Source organism: Dermochelys coriacea, chromosome 4 (assembly GCF_009764565.3).
Source record: "Dermochelys coriacea isolate rDerCor1 chromosome 4, rDerCor1.pri.v4, whole genome shotgun sequence".
Taxonomy (NCBI): Eukaryota; Metazoa; Chordata; order Testudines; family Dermochelyidae; genus Dermochelys; species Dermochelys coriacea.
In genome coordinates, this window is record NC_050071.1 from 93,567,334 (window position 1) to 93,577,895 (window position 10,562).

Genomic DNA, 10,562 nt, shown 5'->3' on the forward strand with positions numbered 1-10,562 from the left:
AGACATTGTAAAAGTATATAAAGTGATGAATGATATAAAGAAGGTAGATGGGAGCTTATATTCCCCTTATCTCATAATACAGGAATAAGGGGACATTCAATGAAACTGAAAAGTTGAAAATTAAAACCTTTTTTACGCCACACATAGACTGTGGTCCTTGCTGCCAAAGATTTAGCAAAGTTCAAAAATGGATTGGACATTTAGATGAATAACAAGAATAACCAGTTTTATAATAGTTAATTAAGGTTAAAAGAGAGTATTGAAAGGGATATAAACCCTCATGCTTCAGTGTTTAAGACAATTTCTACCTATTAGGGATTAGGATGAGACTTTCATGGGAAGCAGATTATCCCACAACTTCCTATTATGGGCTTCTTTGACCTTCCTCTGAAGCATCCGGTGCCATTGTTGGAAAGAGGATACTGGATTAGATGGACCACAGGTTGGACACAGCATGGTAATTCCTATGTTCCTCACTTCTCCTCCTTTCAGTCTATGCAAAATACTATTGTCAAAATAAACTTCCTTTCCTGGTACTCCAACCAGATTGTACCCTTCCTTGAACCTCTTCACTGGTTTCCCATCTTGTAGGGCTGTCTAGATGGGGAAATTGACCAACATAGTTATAATGGAAAAATTATATGCCCCATTTTGAGAAAGGAGTAATTATTCCAGAATAAAGTGTCCATATAGAAATATTACACTGTGGTTATGCAGGTCAATTCCCCATGTAAACAAACCCTTACAAATCAAATTCAAGCTCCCTTTCTTGTTCTTCAAAGTACTACATAAACTTGCCTCCAAGTTGCAAAGTTAATTGGAGTTATCACTTGAGTGTTGTTCCTATCTTGAATTGCATTCACACACAAGAATCCTTAACTCCAGTGTGGTCGTGTTTTTAACTATAGCTGGCTGGCTTAAGCAGGTATGGACTAAATCTCAGTGAGTGCAAATTGTCAGCTGCTAACACAACTTCTTGAGTGCTACTAATCCTCCAACCCCTTCCCAAAATTCCCCTGTATGCCCATAAAACACAGAAAAGTTCTCACACAATTCACAGGGAAAGAATTCATGGTGCTGCTCATTTCAGTGCCATGCTAAGAATCATGGGATGTGCCCACCAAAGTCTTAATGCAACTCACAACTGAATGCAGCAACTCATGTGTTATTCCTCAGCATGACCATTCTCACTCAAGCTACGCTAACTCAGGACAAGAAAAGTAACTCTGACTGGAACTTTAAGTTGATCTGAGATCTTCTAAAAAAAAAAGAGAGAGACCTATACCTATGTTATTTTCTGGACCCCAAAACTGATCCCTGGGTGGACTGAGGTGTCTGTCAATAATCTGTGAATTTTAGGAAGGATAAATTATAAATTTTCAACCCTCATGATTGGCTTTCATTGGTTTATGATTTTCAAAACTAGTTTCACCAGGAAAAGGGCTAAAATTTACAAAGAAAGAAAGGCAGCTGAGATTCTCCCTTACATTCCCCAAATCCACGGATGCAGTCTTTTGTAAAATGGCAAAGGTTGTCTCCATAATGCACTTTTTATTGTGGTATGTAACTATCAATCCCAGTAATTTTAATGAGCAATAATTTAACTTTTAAAATACAGAAAACCTTGTACAATTTATAAAAGTTATGATACCCTGTCTGCATAGAATCACAGGTCAAACTCAGCAGGGTGGAGTGTTGTGCAGAATTTAGACTCAGCTGGGTGTTGTGGCATGTGTGGAATTTGTGCATTGGCCCCATTCAGGTGAAAATCATACCTACCTCTGGCAGATGCCTGAAGAGTTTGTCTCTTCTACATGCTAGCAACACCTGTATAGCTTGTCAAGACAGTAAAGAGGGTTGAAGGGGAATCTGTGTGTCAGATTCACCTGGGAGCAGAGCTCTGAGATAGGAAGATTTGTGTCAGACCCCTCATGCCAGTAGAGATTCACAAGGAAGACTCACCACAAGAGCCAGTGCAGAATTTTAAGTAAATTTACGTGTCAGACTCATTGGGGGTGCAGGTTTGAAATGGATGGCATCAAACTCATTTGTTGTGTGTCATAGAGGCGGACTAGTTGAGTGTCCCACTCACCATGGGGAGATGACTGGGGAAGAAGGGTAGTTTGTATGTCATACTCACCATGGCTGCTGCAGGTTGGAGCTATGGGCTCAGCCTCACCCTGGTATGTATGCACTCTCTCTGGGAGCTATCTAAGAACTTCACAAACATTAATCACAGGTTTCAGAGTAGCAGCCGTGTTAGTCTGTATTCGCAAAAAGAAAAGGAGTACTTGTGGCACCTTAGAGACTAACAAATTTATTAGAGCATAAGCTTTCGTGAGCTACAGCTCACTTCATCAGATGCATTTACATTTGCGAAAGCTTATGCTCTAATAAATTTGTTAGTCTCTAAGGTGCCACAAGTACTCCTTTTCTTTTTACAAACATTAATGATGAATTTATCCTCACAACAGCCCTGAGAGGTAGGGAAAAGGAAGTTACTCATCTTGTGCAGTAACGAGGGTTCTTCAAGATGTGTCCCTGTGCCACAGATCAGAGATTTTCAGTAGCACTGCTCGGTAGGGGCGTGCATGCACAGGAGTGGTCTCACAATGCCGTTGGCACCTCATGTAGCATGCGCACGACCTGACCTGTTCGATTCCTTCTTTACAGCAGAGCTTGAGGCATAAACTCCGAAGTAGAGGGGAGGAGGGTGGGTAGTGGAGCATCCACAGGGACACACATATCAAAGAACCCTTGTTACTGAACTAGGTGAGGAGTAACTTTCTCTTCTTTTTCGAGTCCCTGTGGGTGCTCCACTTCAGGTGTCTGTAGAGCAGTGCCCCACTGTGGATTGTAGGAGCTTTGGAGTTATGTGTGTTGTTAGAGAGAGCTCAGTAAGACTTAATATAGCGTCTGACATAGAGCTTTGGGTGATGGCATAGTGTTTTGTAAAGGTGTGCTGCCTTGTGGCAGCCGTACATATGTTTATTAGAGGGACATTGTTCAGGAAGGCTATAGATATAGCCATGGCACACGTAGAGTGGGATCAGATTCCTTGTGGAGGTTCCTGTTATGCAGTCAGTGGCAAAGTTGGATTCATGTTGAGATCCATTTAGAGAGTCTCTGGGTTGATATTACACATCCCTAGATCACTCACCTGTGGAAATAAGCAGTCTTGGGGATTTCTGGAAGGGTTTGGTTCTGTTTAAATAAAACGTTATGGCTCGTCTGACATTGAGTGCATGTAGGATGGCCTCTTGTAGGTTCCCGGGCAGTTTTGGGTAAAACATGGGAATGTGTATAGGTTGGTTTATATGGAAAGATGTTACACTTTAGGGAAAAATTTTGGGTGTAGCCGCAATGTGACCTTGTCTTTAGTAAACACAATGATAGGGGGCTCGACCATGAATGCCCTGATCTCACTGACTTGACTAGCAGAGGTGATCGCGACCAAGAATGCTACTTTCATAGACAGATGAAGGGGTCAGTAGGTCGCTAAAGGTTCAAAGGGCATTCTGGTGAGGCATTTAAGTACAAGGTTCAAATCCCATGGAGGTGTAGGTTGATGGATTCCTGGGTACATATTCTGTATCCCCCTCCCCCCCACCCGCAACATGCTATAAAACTCCATGGCCCACCTGTGCCACAACAACTAGGTTTCTGCATATAAAAGGACCGGTGTTAGGGGGTAGCAAGCAGGGCAATTGCATGGGGCCGCACACCACAGGAGGCCCCATTAAACTAAGTTGCTCAGGCTTCACCTTCAGCCTCAGGTGGCATGATTCAAGGCCCTGGGCTTCAGCCCCATGCGGTAGGATTTCAGCTTCCTGCCCTGAGCTCCAGCAAGTCTAACACTGGCCCTGCTTGGCAGCCCCACTGAAACCTGCCCTGGATCCCTGGTTGAGAACCACTACCCTAAGGCGTGGGTGCTAGACCCGCCCTGGAGCAAAAGAGTGGGCATGTGTGCTTTGTTGCTGATGCAAACAGATCCACTGAGGGAAAACCCCATTCCTGGAATATTGATTGGAATACACTGTTGTGTATTTCCCATTCATGCTCCTGGGAAAAATGTCTGCTTAGGGTGTCTGCCGTCATGTTCTGGCACCCCAGGAGGTAAGATACTGAGATGGTTATGTTGTGGTGGATGCACCAGTTCCATAGTTTCATGGCCTCGGTGCAGAGTGAATGGGAGCGAGCTCCTCCTTGGCAATTGATATAGAACATGCATGCTATGTTGTCGGTCAGTATGCAGATTGACTTGTGTCGTATGACTGGAAGGAAGTGTCTGCACGCATTGTATACCACACGGAGCTCCAGAAGATTGATGTGAAGTTGGGTTTCCATTGCTGACCATCTGCCTTGTATAGTGTGCTGGTCCAAGTGAGTGCCCCAGCCTATCAGTGACCCATTGGTCGTGATTATTAATTATGAAGGGTTGTGTTGGAAAGGGATCCATGTGCATATGTTTTCTGGCTTCATCGACCAATGTAGTGATGTAATGACCTTTGGAGATACCCTTACTCTTTTGTTTAGACTGTGTTTAAGGGGAATGTATACTGTGCTCAGCCAGCTCTGTAGAAAACGCATATGCAGTCTCATGTGTCACATGACAAATGTCATAGCCACCATATGACCTAATGGTTGCTGACAAGTTCCGATGGACATTTGAGGACTGCTGCTGACTGTCGAGATAAGGTTGGTTAGTGTTATGAATCTGTGGCTGGGCAACAATGCTCTGGCCTGTGTGGAATCGAGGTGGCCCCCATGAATTCCAGTTGTTGCAATGGGTTCAGTGTGGATTTCAGTACATTTATTCACAATCCCAGTATCTGGAACAAAGTGATGGTGGTCTGCACCATGCCTGTCGCTTCTTCCTCAGTTGTACTTTTCAGGAGACAGTCATCTAGGTACAGAAAGATCATCACTCCTCTTTTTGCAAGTGGGCTGCCACTACTGCGAGGGTTTTGGAAAAAACTTCAGGGGCAGTGGAAAGGCCAAAGGATAGTACTCTGTACTGGTAATGATTGAGCCCCACCAGGAACTGTAGTAATCGGCTGTGCACTGGGTGTATGGTAATAGGAGAATAAGCATTTTGAAGGTCAAGGGCTGAAAACCAGTCCCACTTGTCTAGCACTGGTATAATTGTGGCCAGTGTGACCATTTTGAATCCGTGATTCCACACAAATTTGTTGAGCTTCCGAAGGTGTAAGATGGGTCTCTGTCTGCTATTTTTCTTTTTGGTGAGAAAATAATGTGAATAAAACACCTTTCTCTTGTATTGAGTTATAACTTGCTTCATGGCACCCAATTGTAGGAAGTGGTTTATTTCCTGTTGTAAAAGGTACTGGTGAGAAGGGTCCCTGAAAAGGGATAGGGAAAGGGGAGGGAGAAGAAGGGGATAGTTTATGCCAATTTTATAATCTCCAGTACCCATTAATCTGTTGTTATTGCTGCCTAGGCATGATAGAATGGGCGCAGGCAGTGGCCAAACGGTTGGGTAGCACTATGTGAAAGCACTGTATTGCAGGGGAGGTTGTTTAGTGGTGGCAGGGCCGGTGCAACCACTAAGCAAACTAGGCGGTTGTCTAGGGTGCCACATGGTTGGAGGCGGCCAAAAGCGCACTCTGGGGAGGCGGTGGAGCGGAGGTGTGGGGCAGGGGGGCACGGGGAGGGTTGCCTGCAGCAAGTAATGGGGGGGGCTGTGCACAGGAGAACTGCTCCCCGCCCCAGCTCATCTATGCTCCACCTCCTCACGAGCATGCCGCCCCACTCTGCTTCTCTCCCTCCGAGGCTTGCGTGCCAAACAGCTGATTGGCGCTGCAAGCCTGGAAGGCGGGAGAAGCGGTGGCCTGCTCGGGGAAGAGGTGGAATAGAGGTGAGCTGGGGCGGAGAGTTGCTGCACGCGGCTCCCCGGGCCAAGGGAGGGGGCAGCGGGGAGCTGCCACACGACTCCCCAGGCTGAGGGAGGGAGGGGGCAGCGGGGAGCTGCCGCAGGGGGGATGTCTCAGGACGAGGGGGGGCAGGGAGCTGTCTCAGGGCTGGGGGCGGGTGCAAGGTGGAAGTTTCGCCTAGGGCACGAAACATCCATGCACCGGCCCTGCTTGGTGGTAGATGGTTGTGAAGACGAGGACTGTGATTGAGGAGCCCTGTATCTTCAAAAACAGACTCCAACGAGAGACTGCTGAATTGGAATTAATTTGCAAACTGGATATAATTAACTTAGGCTTGAATAGAGACTGGGATGGATGGGTCATTACACAAAGTAAAACTATTTCCCCATGTTATTCCCCCCCCCCCACTGTTCCTCAGATGTTCCTGTCAACTGCTGAAAATGGCCCACCTTGATTATCACCACAAAAGGTTTTCTTCCCCCCCCCCCCCTTCCTGCTGGTAATAGCTCATCTTAAGTGATCACTCTTCTTACAATATGTATGATAAAACCTATTGTTTCATGTTCTGTGTGTGTGTATATAAATCTCCCCACTGTATTTTCCACTGCATGCATCCGATGAAGTGAGCTGTAGCTCACGAAAGCTTATGCTCAAATAAATTTGTTAGTCTCTAAGGTGCCACAAGTACTCCTTTTCTTTTTCCCTGTATCTCTGTGATTATTGTTTATTTCTGTTCTGGTCAAAATGATGTTGTTGTGGGCAGTACAAAGAGGTGTCTCTGCCCTTTTGGTATGGTTAGTAACGATGCCTTTTGTTAGGTGGCGTATAAATGCCTAAAAGTGCGCAAGGCAGCCCGAGAGTCCTTCATAGCGTGAAAAATGTTGTCTGTTTTTGTGGAGAAGAACTTCTCCTGATCGAAGGGGAGATCCTCCACCTTGAGTTGGAGATCTTTTGGGATACCGGATGACTGCAACCACGAGGCCCTGCACATTATGACAGCTGTCACTGTCGTTTTGCAGCAGTGTCTGCTACATTCATTGAGGCCTGTAGGGTGGATGGGTAATTAGTTGTCCCTCATTCATGATGGCAGTGAACTGGGGATGTTTGTCCTCTAGTAGAGCCTTAAGGAATTCTTGCAGCTTACCGTAGTTGTCAAAGTTGTACTTTGCAAGAAGGGCTGAGTAATTGGCAACCTGGAATTGGAGTGTTGCCAACAAGTACACCTTTCGACCAAAAAGGTCTAATTGTTTGTGTTCTTTTTCTTGTGGGATTGACTGGAATTGGGGTTGTTTGCTGCAATGGTTGGCAGCTTCCACAACCAGAGAGTTGGATTGTGGGTGAGAGAAAAGAAAGTCCATCCCTTTAGCTGGGATGAAGTAGTTTGTCAGTTCTTTTAAAGGTGGTATGGTTATGGGGTTCTGCCAAATATTCTCCGCTGGCTCCATTATGGCATTGTTGATGGTCAGTACAATTTTGGATGAAACGGATGTCTGTAAGATTTGTAGCAGCTTGTGCTGGTTTTCTTGCACCTTCTCGAGTGGAATGTCTTGCCAGGCGGCTACTCTTTTAAAAAGTTCCTAAAATTGTCTCAGGTCATCTACTATGGTTGGAAGCAGTGGTATGACTGCCTTGTTAGGAGAGGAAGATGAGTTGTGAGCTAGCAAAATGCCTTCATGATCTGAGTCTTCTTCCTTCTCATCTGCCAGGCTCTCGGGTGCCTCCAATGCATACCTGTCTCAGGGAAGGTGGAGAAGAGCAAATTTCCCCTTGGGCTGGAGTCAAGGGTCTAGTGTAGTGAGCCCTATATGCCGCCTGGGGTCCCATGGGGGCCACTGCATAGGAAAGGGCATTGGAGAACAAATCCAGGGTTGCCCATACCACTGCAGCGGGACTTGGTCTTAACAGCATCCCATGGAGGTCTCTGCTTTGTGGGTGAAGAGTGCTGGGAAGAGAAATGGCTCCCATATAAGTTCTCCTTCATCACTGGAGATGGGCTAGGGAGCAGGTGGAGTGGGTAGCTGTTGCGCTAGTTGGCCCGGAGATTCCTCAGTGCCGAGCAACGGCAACTGCAGCACTGAAGAAACCTCTATGTCTTTGTGGTGTAGAAACTGTTGCAGAGCAGCTTGTTTCTGTGGCGGCAGTGCTGTTGGTGCAGATGTAGTCTGCTTTCCTGCCAGCCTTGGTTGAGACTGTTGGAGCCATTTTCAGTCTGTCCATCGGTGCCAATGATTGAGTTGGTGCTAGCATTGCTAGTAGCACAGGTCTCGGTGCCGAGTCCCGCACCAGGGTGGTCAATGCGGTGAAGGAGTGGCGTTTCGAGTCTGTGCCGGTGCGGGGAGGCTTGGCAGAGGAGGGACGGTGCCGGAGGTACCTGGAGCCTCAAAGATGCAAACTTTAGTTGAGCTCGGCATTGAGGATAGCAACCTCCCCAGGGACCTCTTCTTTTTCTGAGTATCCTTATGAGGGAAGGTCATGGCTTGCTTCCTGGACGATTTGGAAGACTGAGCACGCACATGAGCAGAGGTTTTGCTTGGGAAACCATCTGATGATGTTGATTTTGGTCCCTGAGGAGAAAGCTGAAGGGACTTTTCCATCAAAATCACCTTGAGGCGGAGACAAATGCAAAGTACTCCATTTAGGAAGGAACAATCAGTTGCACACACATACAGAATGGGAAATGACTGCCTAGGAAGGAGTATTGTGGAAAGGGACCTGGGCGTCATAGTGGACCATAAGCTAAATATGAGTCAACAGTGTAACACTATTGCAAAAAAAGCGAACACCATTCTGGGATGTATTAGCAGGAGTATTGTAAGCAAGACACGAGAAGTAATTCTTCCGCTCTACTCCACACTGATTAGGCCTCAACTGGAGTATTGTGTCCAGTTCTGGGCACCACATTTCTGGAAAGATATGGACAAAATGGAGAAAGTCCAGAGAAGAGCAACAAAAATGATTAAAGGTATAGAAAACGTGACCTATGAGGGAAGATTGAAAACACTGGATTTGCTTAGTCTGGAAAAGAGAAGACTGAGAGGGGACATGAAAACAGTTTTCAAGTACAGTAACTCCTCACTTAACGTTGTCCAAGTTAATGGTTTCGTTGTTACGTCGCTGATCAGTTAGAGAACATGCTCATTTAAAGTTGCACAATGCTCCCTTATAATGTTGTTTGTCAGCCGCCTGCTTTGTCCACTGCTTGCAGAAAGAGCAGCCCATTGGAGCTAGGGGCTGGGGCTTGGAACCAGGGTCGACTGGCAGCCCCCCTAAGTTCCCTGTGCGGCAGCCTATCAATTGCCAGGCAGTTCAGGTATCCCTCTCCACACTGCCATGTGCTTCTTCTTCCCTCTGCCTTGGAGCTGCTCCCAGGAGCCTCCTGCTTGCTGTGCAGAGGGTGGGGGGGAAGAGGGGTTCTGATGTCAGGGTGTCCCTCTCCCCCCGCACTCCATCTCCACAGAGCAGGGCGGGGCAGGACAGGGCTCAGGACAGAGGGAGCTTTCTGGCAGCAGCTGCTGTCTCAATTTGCTGATCTACTTAAAAAGGCAGTGTACTTAGAGTGGGGTCAGTGTACTTAAAGGGGCAATGTGCCTCTTTCTCTCTCACACATACACACACACACAGTGTGTCTCTCTCTTCCTCTCTCTCTCTCTCACAGTCACACACACACAGTTTGTCTCTGTCTCTCACACACATGCATCCCACCATCCATGCACTTTGGAAAGTGGAGGGAGTGGTGCGCTCCACTGGGATAGCATGGTTTCATCACATTCAGTTTCCACAGGGAATGTTTGCAGCCACTGCTAGCTGTGTCTCCTCCCTCCATTCCTGCTACCTTGTAGAGTGTGAGGCTACATTAATAACAATGTGTTAACCCTTGAGGGCTCAGCCGAGTACTAGTTCATCACCTACCAGTAAGGCATTCCCTGGGAAATATCCCACCCTCTGACTCCACCACCTCAACCAAACTTCACAATCATCATTGCTGTGTACATTATTAAATTGTTTGTTTAAAACTTATACTCTGTGTGTGTGTGTATATATATAGAGAGAGAGAGAGAGAGTGTCTTTTGTCTGGTGAAAAAAAATTCCCTGGAACCTAACCCTCCCTATTTACATTAATTTTTATGGGGAGATTGGGTTTGCTTAGCATCATTTTGCTTAAAGTAGCATTTTTCAAGAACATAACTACAATGTTAAGCGAGGAGTTACTGTACGTAACAGATTGTTACAAGGAGGAGGAAGAAAAATTGTTCTTCTTAACCTCTGAGGATAGGACAAGAAGCAATGGGCTTAAATTGCAGCAAGGGTGGTTTAGGTTGGACATTAGGAAAAACTTCCTGTCAGGATGGTTAAGCACTGGAATAAATTGCCTAGGGAGGTGGTGGAATCTCCATCGTTAGAGATTTTTAAGAGCAGGTTAGACAAAACACCTGTCAGGAATGGTCTAGATAATATAGTCCTGCCATGAGTGCAGGGCACTGGACTAGATGACCTCTCGAGATCAACTTCCAGTCCTATGAGTCTATGATCTGTCATGTCACGCCCTGGCTTACAGGTTGTACGGTGTGCACATTGTTGAGGGATGAGTCTCCCCCAAACAACAGACACTCAACGAGTGGCTCTCTGAGACAGGCATCACCTCACGGCACCAGTCGCAGCATATAAACC